Source organism: Neoarius graeffei, chromosome 1 (assembly GCF_027579695.1).
Source record: "Neoarius graeffei isolate fNeoGra1 chromosome 1, fNeoGra1.pri, whole genome shotgun sequence".
Taxonomy (NCBI): Eukaryota; Metazoa; Chordata; class Actinopteri; order Siluriformes; family Ariidae; genus Neoarius; species Neoarius graeffei.
Window position 1 is genome coordinate 45,123,626 of NC_083569.1, and position 14,519 is coordinate 45,138,144.

Consider the following 14,519-nt stretch of genomic DNA (forward strand, 5'->3'; position numbering starts at 1 on the left):
ATTTGCAGTATTTTCATACTTTTATACTCTTTAATGAAAGGTGATACAAGGCGGAAGTCCGCGCCGTTTTTCAGCAGTCGCGTCACATGACCAGTGCCAGCGAATCAGGAAGGTGGATGTCACAGTGACATTGTCCAATGACGACGCCAGCTAGAGCTCAGCACAGCGTATCCGCGTATTCTCAATGTTTACACAGTACCGGACCAGACACGATCTGGATTGAATACGTGGACCCTGGCGGATTCCCGTTTCCCGGCGTTTCCAGGCGGTTTAATGTAAACGGACAGTGCATCCGCGAAGAAAACGAGACAGATACGGTCTAATGTAAACTTGGCCTTAGTTGAGCGGTTCTTGACGTAATACAGATTACTACAGTTCTGGAATAAGGCTGTTTACTGTTTGATACCAAACACGTTAAGAAGGCAAGAAATTGCACTAATTAAATTTTGACGAGGCACCCCTGTTAATTGAAAAGCATTCCAGGTGACTACCTGGAGTGACTACCAGGTGACTATCATGAAGCTGGTTAAGATAACGCCAATAGTGTGCAAAGCGTCATCAAGGTAAACGCTGGCTACTTTGAAGAATCTAAAATATGAAAAACACACAGTTGTTTTTTGTTTTGTTTTTTCCCCCCCATTTACCACATAATTCCAGACATGTTCCATGTGTTATTTCATAGTTTTGAAGTCTTCAGTATTGTTCTACATTGTGGAAAATACTCAGAATACAGAAAAACCTATGGGGTGTTCAAACTTCTGACTGGTACTTTATGTATAAAACATATCTGTAACATGTATGTAGGCCATACCTGAACTATGAATGAGAAAACATGTTTGAACATCATCTGTATTTTATTGCTTGCAGTTACGAACACCTCTACTTTTTTTGACTACGTTTTGGGTGGGAGATCATCCAAAGGAGCACGACATGGAATGTTTCTGTCCTCAAGGAAAAGGATCAAAACCTTTCCCACAAGGTAGGATTGAATCTTTTGGACTTTTAATTTATTGCTATTTTTATTTCTTATTATTTTTGCAACTTTTCAATTTGCACAGAATGTACAGTGGCTGTAAATAAATAAATAAACCGTCTACACACCCATGTTAGTATTGTAGGTTTTTGCGATGTGAAAAATGAAACTGAAATACAGTTGTGCTCATAAGTTTACATACCCTGGCAGAAGCTATGATTCTTTGACCATTTTTCAGAGAATATGAATGATAACACAAAAACATCTTTTCCACTCATGCTTAGTGGTTGGGTGAAACCATTTATTGTCAAACAACCGTGTTTTCTCTTTTTAAATCATAATGACAACAGAAACTACCCAAATGACCCTGATCAAAAGTTGACATACCCTGGTGATTTTGGCCTGATAACATGCACAGAAGTTGACACAAATGGGTTCGAATGGCTACTAAAGGTAACGTCCTCACCTGTGATCTGTTTGCTTGTAATCAGTGTGTGCGCATAAAAGCCGAGTGAGTTTCTGGGATCCAGACAGACTCTTGCATCTTTCATCCAGCCACTGACGCTTCTGGATTCTGAGTCATGGGGAAAGCAAAAAATTGTCAATGGATCTACGGGAAAAGGTAGTTGAACTGTATAAAACAGGAAAGGGATACAAAAAGAGATCCACGGAATTGATAATGCCAGTCAGCAGTGTTCAAACTGTGATTAACAAATGGAAAATCAGGGGCTCTGTTAAAACCAGGGCTTTGAACCAGAATTTTTTTCCTATTGGTTCATTCCGAACAGAAACGGAATTTTAACGTTTCCGGTTTTGGGTTCCACCATTAAATAGATGTTCCCGAACCGGTTAGAACAAAAAAATTTCGTTCCCGGAACGGTTAATTACGTTCCCTGTCAGCTGTTTAACAAATAGCTATAAAATTATGTCTCTGTCTCATCCAGCTTAAGCCAAATGTAGGCTAATTCTATTACAACCTTCATTAAATAAGACAAGAAATAATTCAAAACAATTATTATTTCAAATGTTGGCGATTTGGATTCCCAGTATGTCTTCCCATCTACACAAACAGAAAAAGTGCCAAAAATGAAAGATAATTCGTTTAGTGTGTTACCAAAGGCTAGTCAGGCCCTATAGAGGGCTACCGCATGACGTCACCGCGCCGCGAGATTTTGTTAGGCGCCATATTGGAAGACCAAGTACACATCTATGCAAGTACATACATACATAAAACAAACTACACCTGAAATGTAGCCAGGGCCGGTTCTGCCCTAATCTGGACCCGGGTGCAACATCGCGCAATGCCCCCCCCAAAAAAAACACCAGTCTAAATCAGGACAACCATCACATAACTATAACTATAAACATTTTATATCAACTATTTTAACTAAATGGGCTATAATAAATAAGCCTGCAGGTAGCCACGGCGGGCTGCCTCAGAAAAGTAACCATTCAATGACACAACTGAAAGCCTGCAGCCACGGCGGGCTGCCTCAGAAAAGTAACCATTCAATGACAACTGAAAGCCTGCAGCCACGGCGGGCTGCCTCAGAAAAGTAACCATTTGTCCTACCTTAAAACTCGTTTTGCATTTTCTGCCTCCTTTTTTGTATTTTCGACCCTCCGTTTATTTTCTTTCCTTTTCTGAAAACCCGATTTGTGTCCAGACATTTTGTTCTGCTACCAACGAACTAACTCGTCAGGTCTCGTCTCTCGAGTCCGCGATGATTCCCGTGGGAAGGGCAACAACTCATACATTTTTACAAACAGCCAATAGGGAGGTTGCAACGTTCAGGCTCTTCTTTGCTCAGACACTCAGTAATGCACTTACTCACTTTATCACATGGAGACGTGATAGCAGTCCACCTTCCCGCTCTCTCCATTCAGTCAGCGAACGTCACACAGGAAGTGAACCCCAGCGGGTCATAGAAACTTGTGCAGGAGAAGAATGGCTTTTTTATTTGTAGGCTACGGAAACTTTGAGGAACGAAATAAAAACCGGTATTAACCGGTTACCATTATTTTTAATCAGCGTTTCTGTTCCGGAACATAAAAAATTATAAAGTTTCTGGTTTCGTTTCTGTTCCATGTGAAATAGAAAAAGTTCCCGGTTTTCGTTTTCGTTCCTTGAACCAGTTCAAAGCCCTGGTTAAAACCAAACCACAGTCAGGTAGACCAAGAAAAATTTACGCCAAACAGCACAGAGACAAGCCTCAAAACTTCTGGAACAAGGTAATTTGGAGTGATGAGACCAAAATTGAACTTTTTGGCCACAGCCATAAGCGTTACATTTGGAGAGGTGTCAACAAGGCCTATGATGAAAGGAACACCATTCCTACTGTAAAGCACGGAGGTGGATCGCTGATGTTTTGGGCATGTGTGAGCTACAAAGGCACAGGAAACTTGGTCAAAGTTGAAGGAAAGATGAATGCAGCATGTTATCAGCAAATACTGGAGGCAAATTTGCACTCATCAGCCCGGAAGCTGCGCATGGGACGTACTTGGACGTTCCAACATGACAACGATCCAAAACACAAGGCCAAGTCGACCTGTCACTGGCTACAGCAGAACAAAGTGAAGGTTCTGGAGTGGCCATCTCAGTCTCCTGACCTCAATATCATTGAGCCACTCTGGGGAGATCTCAAGCGCGCAGTTCATGCAAGACAGCCCAGGAATTTACAGGAACTGGAGGCTTTTTGCCAAGAAGAATGGGCAGCTTTACCATCTGAGAAAATAAAGAGCCTCATCCACAACTACCACAAAAGACTTCAGGCTGTCATTGATGTTAGAGGGGGCAATACACGGTATTAAGAACTGGGGTATGTAAACTTTTGATCAGGGTCATTTGGATGTTTTTTGTTATCATATGATTTAAAAATAGAAAAAACAGTTGTTTATCAATAAATGGCTTCACCCAACCACTAAGCATGAGTGGGGAAAAAAGTTTGTGTTATCATTCATATTCTCTGAAAAAAGGCCAAGAAAGCAAAAATTCTGCCAGGGTATGTAAACTTATGAGCACAACTGTAAATCCCGTCACATCTTTTCAACCTTGAATCTGAAATAGCAAACAACAAAATTCAAGTGGAAAACCAACAATAATGTTTTAGTAGTCTGCATACCTTTTGCCTGTAATATGCAACTTGGCACGTTGTGCTTTGTAATTTTACTCAACTGTTCCTTGTAAAAAGAAAAATTCCAGAGCTATCAAATTGCACAGCTATCTTTAAGTCTTTCCACAGGATTTTGATAGGAGTTAGGTCCGGGTGCTGACTGAGCCATTACAAAACTCTGATCATCTTCTGAAGCCATTCCTTTGTTCACTTGATTTGTACTTTGGGTTACGGTCACGTTGGAAGGTGAAATTTTTCTCCATCTTCACCTACTCTATAGATACCTGCGAGTTTTGGGCTGAAATGGATTGGTATTTGGAACGATCCGCGATTTCTGTCTGTCTGTAAAGCCTTAGTCCCAGCTGAAGAGTAGCAGCCCCATTTGCATAATGCTGCCACCACCAAGCTTTATCATGGGTATGGTGGTGTTTAGCTGGTAAACTGTCTTGTTTTTACACCAAACGTATCTTTTAGAATTATGCCCTTGGTCTCATCAGACCATAACACAAAAGCGCGTGTTGGTTTTCGGTGGTGGTTCAGTGGTTAATACCGCGAGTGATTAGCATGGCCGCCTCTCGATCGGGAGATCGCGAGTTCTACTCACGGTCGGGTCATACCAAAGACCATCATAAAAATGGTGCCTACTGCCATCTGGCAAGGCACGCTGCAATACAGATATGAGTGGGGAGTCAAACTCTCGCGGTTACCAGAGGACCCGGCCCCCCCCACTGTAACCCTAGCTATGTAATAGGTGAAAGGCAGAGGGCTACAGAAATGGAGCTCGGCGCCGCCCTATGCACCACATGGCGTGGGAAGGACTTTCAGTGGTTAATACGCCGGGTTACTGATCAGAAGGTCGGCAGTTCAAGCCTGTCAGACACTGCCAAGCTGACACTTTTTGGCCCTTGAGCAAGGCCCTTGGCCATCTCTTCTCCAGGGCTGCTATATCATGGCTGACCCTGCGCTCTGACCCCAACCTCCTAACAAGCTGGGATATGCAAAGAAAAGTATTCGTTCTTCCTCCTCCTCAAAGACATGCGGTGAGGTTAACATGGGACAGCCATGGCCTGAGGTTGAGCTGAAGGGCCCTTGAGCAAGGCACCTAACCCCTGCTCTGGGTATGTGTGTGTACTCACTGCTCACTTGTGTGTGCATGTGTGTGTTCACTGCTTCAGATGGGTTAAATGCAGTGGAGGAATTTCACTGTGTGCTTAAGTTTGTGCTTGAGTGTACATGTGACAAAGGCTTCTTGGCTTGGCTTCTCCTCTTCTTCTTGTTCCTCCTCCTCTTCGATTTGTGAGATAAGGCTTAATGTTCAGCCACTGTACCACACACAGACCAGTGAAGAATACTAGAGATTGTTGTCGCATGCAAGGAGTTACTAGTACCTGCCGCATAGTCCTGTCATTCCTTTTAATATAGATAGGGCCCAAGACACAGTAAATTTCAAATGGTGGTAGCTGGCTTGCCTGAAATCTGCCTAGCTATTGGTGGAAAAAGCTGTCATGCTTGGATGTGAGCTTCCAGCTGGTGGTTAGTTACCTGAGAGAAGCAGGAAGGCAGGGATCTACATTAAGGACTGCCCGATTGCCCGGGGCAAGTGAAACATGCATTCGGGCAAGTGGGATATGTCCCTGACATGCCTGACCGGGCAAGTTGGAATGAGCATATATTACGAACTAGCACCACAAAAATGAGGCTTTTTGATCTTTTATTATTTCAGTTCCTAAAAGCGTCCCTCACTACGTATCCAGCATTACGTCTTGGCTGTTTTCTTAGTCTCGGTTTCATTTACTGCTTTGCAAGTTATTTTATATACCCCCGCTGTTGTAGTCTGGTACGCGTACTGTTTATAGACCCCTTGCGCATGACGTCACGCATTACGTGATAATTACAGCTGGGGTCAGACAGACACCGTCTTTCATGCAAGCAAGGGTTCATCTGTCTTCAGTATGGTTCATTTTTGCACCGTTTTGCTTGTTCAAGCAGAGAAATAGATAAAAGGCGTTACCGTCTCCCCGCTATCAAGTAAAATGTTAACAGATAGAAGCAAATGCTTCAAGAACAACGAGGAAATGAGCGGTTAAAGAATACGAGGAGAGGAGCTCAGCCTGAAAACTCCAGAGAAATTCACGACTGTATTTAAAATGTATTTTACAAAAAACAAAGTTGGAAGTGAGGATGGAAGAGTTTGCATAAGAATCTTGTTTTTTTTCCCCCCTGCTCGAATTCGAGTTAGTGCCTTCATGAAAGTGTTTGATTTTCTTAAAGGTGAAGTCACTTCCTTATTCGACACAGAAAACCCAGATTGGTTTCAAACAACTCGGGCATAAAAAACTCAACAAGGAGCGACATGCGCGATAAATCCTGAAAGAACAGAACAGATTAAGAGCAGAGAGAGCTGGAGCTTTGTTTCTATTAGAGGAACACAGTGCTGTGCTAAATACTTGTATATCGGGGTTTTTTTTAATATCATCCACCTCCTAGGTAGAAAAAAAAGCACTGCGTCATGACAGACCGGCTGCACTGATTCAGTTACAGGTTGCCAGGTCTGTATAAAACACCCACCCGCACACTAAATAATGATTTTAAACTTAAACATTGTCCTGTCTGTCATGATGCAGTGCGGGTGTTTTTTTTTTTAAACCTAGAGGTGGATGATAAAAAAAAGATGTATAAATATTCTCAACCACAGTACTGTTCAAAAGTCTTGGCACCCTATTGTTTTCTTCATATAAAGTTTGTTATAGATTTCTATTTTATGATTTCTACATTATCAAGTAATGAACCTACAGTCTGAGAGAGTTCTACACAAACACACTGAACTTTACAACAGCTGCATGCATGTGAAATGGAAACAGATCGACTAAGGCAGGAAAAGCTATTTTGGATAAAATTTTTATTGTCCTTTACAAGTAAAAGTAAAAAATAACCAAACTTAATCAATGACCAAACTTCAACTCAATGTGTGTTCTTCATTTTATGTTGCAATTCACAACTATTCTATGGTTTTCTTAAAAAAAAAAAAAAAAAAAGTAGTACTCGCAAAATAGGGGGCAAGTGATAATATTGGGGGGGGGAGTGGGTTTAAAAGTTAATGTCGAGCCCTGGAAGGTAATCAGTTCCTTGATTACGAGCGCCTTTTGTTTTTTGGACAGGGCTGGTGTCGGGCTGCACTGTGCCAGAAAAATGATATTGGACTGCATAATATCTTCTTTTAGGCTTCACCATCTTCCACATGCGGATGATGATATCATTACAGGGCTTTTCAGATGTGTAATAATGGAACAGTTAGTATTGCCTATACCGTTCAGTTGAGCGGAAATCAATATTTCGGTCTTTGTGAGAGTCGTGGTGTTGACGCTGTATGGTTTGGAGCAGTGGATCAATAGAACGATTCACCCCTTACTGCTTCACTGTGTCAGCAACACGGACTGATGGGAAGCAGTTACGAGGGTCAGAGGTGAAGTGATTAGCAGTAATTATGAGTAGCAGGGTTGCCAATTGTCTGCAGCAGCTTTGACGAGGTCACCGCTGCTGCGTTCGACTCACAGCACGAAAGGTTGAGCGTCTGCTTTCTTCCCCCTTTTCTAATGTTTCCAGATTGTTCTAAAAATGCAAAACAGCTGAAACTTTGTGAAACTTGGCCATTCCAACTGGGATGCCAGCGAGTATCCATAGTTCTTTTGTGTGTAAAATCCCCTTTAGAGATCCTGACTAAACTCTGTCTGATGCCATCAGTAATTCACCGAGGCAGCCAGGCATGCATGCAGTCATTTCCATTTCATGGCTCTTTTCACTTTTGCCTGAAGAAGCGGGGATGAACCGAGATGAGTTTTGAAGTCTTTCAACTGATGAGTGCCCATTCAGCACCTTTTTAGACGTGTGAAGCTGGCTTTTTTCCCCCCCTTTTTTTTTCTAATACTGGTTCACATTGTCATTTGGAAAGTAAGGTAAACCTCACCGGGTTGGAATGCACTGGGTCCAGTATACGCACTGGCAATTTGAACTGGAATCGGCCAAGTCGAGAATAGAATCAGTGATGGTTATGAAGAGGTTGTGAAATTCCTGGACGAGAGTGAGATAAACAGATCTCAGAGATGAACATGCATCTCTTTTACCCCTTTTCCACCAAATCAGTTCCAGGGCTGGTTCAGGGCCAGTGCTGGTGCTGCTTCACAACTCGTTCAACTTGCGAGCCAGCTGAGAACCAGTTTGCTTTTCCATAGCTCGCGGTGCTAAGGGAAGCCACGTAATTACGTCGCTGTATACATCAGTTACGTCGCTGTATACGTCAGTTACGTTGTTACGTTTGCATAAACCTTGGCGCGAATATCGAAGTAAAAACAACACGGAAGAAGCAGCAACAACAACAATAATAATAATAATAATAATAATGGATGACTTCGTGTTTGTACAGCTGCTGCTTCTCGTCACTTAAAAATGACGAACACCCCCCCCCCCCCCCCCCCCCCCGCTGACGTAAGCGGTTCTTTCCTCTGGCCCAGCAGAGAGTTGGTGCTAGCCTGGAACCAGTTTTTCTGGCCCCAGAGCCAGTTCTTTGTCAGTGGAAACAGAAAACCCAGTTCCAAACTAAACACTGGCCCCGAACCAGCCCTGGAACTGCTTTGGTGGAAAAGGGGCATTTGTAAGCTTGTAAATCTAGGATTACAAGGCATCTTATGTAGCTGCCACATTACCACCACGGATATACTATACGAATCCTAACTGGGTATGAAGTAACTGGGCACTACACATTTACGCTTGATTTTATGGCGAACATTTGTAGAACATACACTGAACTAGGGAAAACGTATTGCCCAGTTGGTATCTTGGTACTTTTAACACCATAAATTGCCTGTTGTTGGTATTAATTGGTGAATGTTGTATTGCTGCTCGAAAAACTATTCACAAAAGGTAGCTTATCGGACATGGACTTTGTGTAACGTGCACTATATTTGTAAACCAAACAGCATTTGTTTACCGCGAGTTGGCCTAGTGGTTAGCGTGTCCACCACTCGATCGGGAGATCGCGAGTTCTACTCTCAGTCGGGTCGTACCAAAGACCATCACAAAAACGGTGCCTGTTGCCGTCTGGCAAGGCACGCTGCAATACAGATGCGAGTAGGGAGTCAAACTCTCGCGGTTACCAGAGGACTAGCCTCCCATTGTAACCCTAGCCAGGTAATAGGTGAGAGGCTGAGGGCTACAGAGATCGGTGCCGCCCTATGCGCCACATGGCGTGGGAAGGACTTTGACACAGCATTTGTTTATCTATTAACGGGATTTTTAGGTTGGCGATGATGCTGTTTTTTATAGCAATGCGGTGCATTGGCCATTTAAAAGATGGCCCAAAAATCAAACTTTAGTCATCTCTGATGACTCCTCTTCTTTCAAACAGACCAGTATGATTATGATTTTGATTGTAGTTAAGTTTTTCACAGTTGCATATTGTTAGTGTGAATACTGCTTGTACTGTGTTCAAGTTGAAACGTGGCAGAAAAATTGTTCTCTTAGCTATATTCCATCTTTATACTAGACTTGCTGTGAAATTGTTAGACTTTGTGCCAGTTGTCAAATTATTATTACATTTCTCTAGCTTGGAGCACTGAGGGAGTGCTGTTGCAGGAAAATAATCAATGCAGGGTTGGTGTGATGTAGCCTGGTGTTACTGTTTCTACCCTGAAGTTGGTTATTTTCCAATAAAAACATGTCCTGGATTGTTTTGTGTCTTCTTATATTCTTGTACTACAACAACCAGTGTTGCTGTCGAGTCACTAAACTTCAAATCCGAGTCAGTAAAGAAAATTTCAAGTCGAGTCCGAGAACAAAGACTCCAACCGCACCAAGATGGCGGCTGTTTTAGCGCCATTGACATTAGTTTGTTCCTGAACATGATGTATGAACAGGTGAATGTGCATTCTCTTTGTCAGGGAGTGTGAAATATTCTGTCAGAGACGGTTGGGAGACGGATGTAAGTGCAGAAGGTATGTTTTTATTAATCCAAGTGAAGACGGTAAACAATCCAGACCTCCAGACAAAATCATAAAACAGTGAAACGGGCAATAGGTCGAGCGAGGCACAAACAGGCTATCGTAGACTCGGCAGAATCAAAGACGAGAAACAGGAAATCGGGAACCCAAACAAGGAAATAAGGCTCGGTAATGTGTCAGCAACGCAGCTCAATACTTCGCAAAGTAAGTGCGTTTTAACAGTTTTTATATCGGCGCGCTGATTGCGCCTTAATCCTGTGCACGCGCTGTCCGGCGTGTGCCCGAGAGTCTATCTGATGCACGCGCCAAGGCGTGCAGGTGTGACACTCTTGCACGAAATTAGTACAAAAGTTAATGGACGTATAAATATCTCTCATCTCATTATCTCTAGCTGCTTTATCCTGTTCTACAGGGTCGCAGGCAAGCTGGAGCCTATCCCAGCTGACTACGGGCGAAAGGCGGGGTACACTCTGGACAAGTCGCCAGGTCATCACAGGGCTGACACATAGACACAGACAACCATTCACACTCGCATTCGCACCTACGGTCAATTTAGAGTCACCAGTTAACCTAACCTGCATGTCTTTGGACTGTGGGGGAAACCGGAGGAAACCCACGCGGACACGGGGAGAACAGGCAAACTCCACACAGAAAGGCCCTCGCCGGCCACGGGGCTCAAACCCGGACCTTCTTGCTGTGAGGCGACAGCGCTAACCACTACACCACCGTGCCGCCCACGTATAAATATGTTATGCCAAATTATTATGGCATGTTACAAAAAAATAAAGAGAAAATCCTTGTCTCCAATTTACGAGTCTGAATGCAGTTAACGCACGAGTCCGGGTCATCAGTGCTCAAGTCCAAGTCGAGTCACGAGTCCTTAAAATTAGGGCACGAGTCCTGGACTCGAGTACTACAAGCGTGACAACAACGTCACGTATCGTTTTTAGTTGTTTTTTTTTTTAATGAAAGGCATCGTGCTTTTTCGCAGTTTATAGTTATCCATGTGACAAGTTAGTTCCTTTTATAATTTATAGTATAACAGCTGTAAACAGTTATTCTCATTCTTGAAGACAAAGAAAAATATTCCAGCATGTGATGATGTCAAGGAAACAAATGCAGAAAGTCCTCTGTCCTGATGCCTTGTTACAAAGCGCAGACACTGGAGACACTTGACATGGAAGGGTAACTAAACGTCTCCGTACCAAAGCTTCTAAATAACAACGCTTTTTAAAATCTATTTATTATTAGGCTTAGATTAGGAAGATCCTGTGCTGTAGAAGTCCCTCAAATTTGTTGTTGCTCTAGAAAGAAGGAGTTGTATATTAAAATGAAGACGTACAAGCGTTTAAATTGCAGCAGGCACGACGGTCAGAGCTGCTGTTATCGAAAAGTAATCCACCGACCAATCAGATTCGAGAATTGAAAAGCGCTGCGGAGTAAGGATTTTTAAATGCTCTTCCAGGATTTACCAGCAGCCATCTCCAAAAGAGAGACAGACTAAAACGACCTTGTCCAACATTTAAGCTGTAATCCTGAGAGGGTTATATAACGTCTGGCCAAGACACTGCTACTTATGTGTTTTGATGATAAACTGAGTACAAGATTGCTCAGGGACTCCTGGACCAGATGAAAGTGATTTTGCTTTGAGAAGCCAGTATTAAAGGGTAGGAGAAAAAGACTTGGGTCACAGTCAAGCCACCCACCGTTTTCTTTGACCCATTATTACTGGAGTGGAGGTCAGTCACTCGTAGACATTGTTTCTGTTTGTGGTCAGCCACAGTGTTGTTGGGAGGGACTGGAAGAGAGACATTATTCCTTTTTTATATGGGTGAATAAAGGGAAATAACACTTTCTGTACTGGTGGGAATGAGCGATTTTGCTGAAACGACTGAGCCAAAAATACCAGCGGACGCTCAGATTGAAAGTGTACTCAGCATGTTGTGTAATTAAACTTTTACACCATTTTCTCCCAGTGTGACGATTTGCCAGCGATTGTGATTCTGTTGACACTTTTTGTTTTTCCTTCTTCTTCTTAAAAACAGCACAGTTGAACAATCGGAGGAAACAGCGCTAACTGCCCTCTTCCGCATACATGAGCTCACAGATAGACAGGATTTGTTAGCGTCACTCTGATTGACGGAGAAGAAAGAGAACGTTCTCAGTCCCTTTCACAGGGATGAGAATTTTCCGCCGATCGGCGGATTTCCGAATTTTTCAGACCAAAATGATCATTTTTGAGATCGATGTAAATCCGTTGAGAAATTTTCGGGGGGGTATGGTTAACGATCTGTGGTCACCTTATAACGCAGACATCCCAAGTCTCCCGGAAGTTCCGGGAGTCTCCCGCATATTTATAGTGGCTCCCTGATGCCCGCAAATTGAAGAATATCTCCCGGAATCTAGAGCAAGCGAGCAAGAGCGTGCACGCGAAACATTAATGTCTGCATCGCGCATCTTAGAATGTGCGCATATGACGGAGCACGCGAGGGAGAGCGAGAGAGACTGTGCGTGTGCCTGTTCACGTAGCGCATGCTAGACAAAGAGCATCCTGATTGGTTTACTCAGCAAAATAAGCCAATCAGCTTTCAGTGTGGGCGGGCTTTTATCTCTTTTCTCGAGGACTGAAGTTTTCAGTTGAGTCAGTGCGGCCTACGGGATCGGCATGGCAGAGAGAGAGAGAGAGAGAGAGTGCCCCAAAAAACGAAAGTACAAAACCCAGTTCACCTCAGATTACACAAAAGAATCTCCCTGTCTAATAAGGGTAGAAAATACTGACAGTTTCGCGCAATGTCCTGTTTGCAACAGTGGTTTCAGCATTGCCCATGGTGGCTTAAATGATTGTAAAGGACATGTTGAGGTGAGGAGTGTCATTTCATGTGCATTATATTTAGGTCTGCAACAAGCTGGCATGAAAAGACCAAACTTATTGAAGATTTCCGTAAAGTAACAATGTATGAATATACATCATATATATCACATATCTATCAAATACACGTCATATATAAGTGTGTATCTTTTATAAATGGGGTTAGCTTATCTAAAGCTAGCCACAAACTACACCGATTTTCAGCGTACCGAGCCAACTGAAGTTGCGAGTCAGGCCTAAAGACTAGTTTTCGATGGTACCGACTCATCTCACAGCTGATTCGAAAAACTAATCGGGAGCCAGACTGATCGGCGAGAGTCGCTAGCAATAGCCAATCATATCTTTCGCATATAACACGTGACATCATTAAACACAATTTCTAGCGCGAGAACTATGTGTTGGTAGCACCTAATGCAGGTATATACTGTAATTCCATAGACTGAAGCTTTATCCATAGACACAGTCACTACGTTTACATGCACATAGAGAGAATCGAATTTCTGCTGTTGCTCGACTGAAATCGAAGTTCAAAATGCCATGTATACACCTTAATTCGGCTGAAATTGAACCGAACTTGATTTCTTTGAATCGAGCTACACCACCTAGTTTATGCGATTTCTGCCGAGCTACTTTGCGCATGTAAACCCTATCGAGCTAGTTGTCGAGCTACTTCCGGAAGTGACGAGTGACGAGACCACAAGCGGGAAACACAACAGCCTCGGTCGGCATGACAACGAATCATGACAACGGCATGAATCTTTTATTTTTGTGGCATTGTTTGCACTGTTAAAATTTAGCTCACTTACTGTATCACCAAATACATCTGTACAGCTGTTGCATAGCTGTGAATTGTGTACATAAACAAGTCATTGTATTTGTGTGTGTGTGTGTGTGTGTGTGTGTATATATGTCCAACATCTGAAGAATGTCAATAAAAACAAAACAATTGAACTTTTTGTGTGTTTATTAAGACATAAGTTAAATTGTAAGCAAAAAAAATATTTTTTTGTAAGCAAAAAATGGACTTTAGAAAAATATTATTGTGCAAAATAAGTTGTCTTACAAAACAGTGGTCTGCGCCGGACAGTTTGTAGCCATAGTCTGTTAGAGCAAGCCTAACAGCTTGAACACGGAACTCTAGTGTTGCCAGATTGGGGGTTTTAAGTGCATTTTAGCGGATTTGAACATGTTTTGGGCTGGAAAACGTCAGCAGTATCTGGCAACACTATAGCTCTTCTTCATGACGACAACCGGAAGTGTACCAACACGATGGAGCGTGTAGCGCCATGTGTGGCTCGGGTGCACAATGCACCTTGCACAATAGCCCGATTTCACTTGTGCATGTAGGACTGGATTTCTCTGGCACCCCTGCTGGGACCCTTTGCTCGATTACAAACAGCAGCTCGATTTGGACGTGCATGTAAACGTAGTCACAGGGCTGGAAAGCCACTCTGCTCAAGTTGTGTGGCTGAATTCCAAATCGCTTTAACTCCCCTATATAAGTGCACTATTTAAGGTTGGAAATAATAGCTCATGCAGCCTAGATAGTGCGCTACATATTCCATGTTGTA

General features: G+C 42.9%; 1 long non-coding RNA gene across 7 annotated transcripts in view; it reads left to right on the forward strand.

Moving 5' to 3' along the window:
• Window positions 1-14,519, forward strand: part of LOC132893400 (uncharacterized) — a 271,286-nt gene that overhangs the window by 234,651 nt on the left and 22,116 nt on the right. For all 7 annotated transcript variants that reach the window (XR_009655551.1, XR_009655549.1, XR_009655556.1 and 4 more), the window contains one exon: window positions 868-979. This is a non-coding gene — a long non-coding RNA (uncharacterized LOC132893400). The remainder of the gene's footprint in view (window positions 1-867; window positions 980-14,519) is intronic.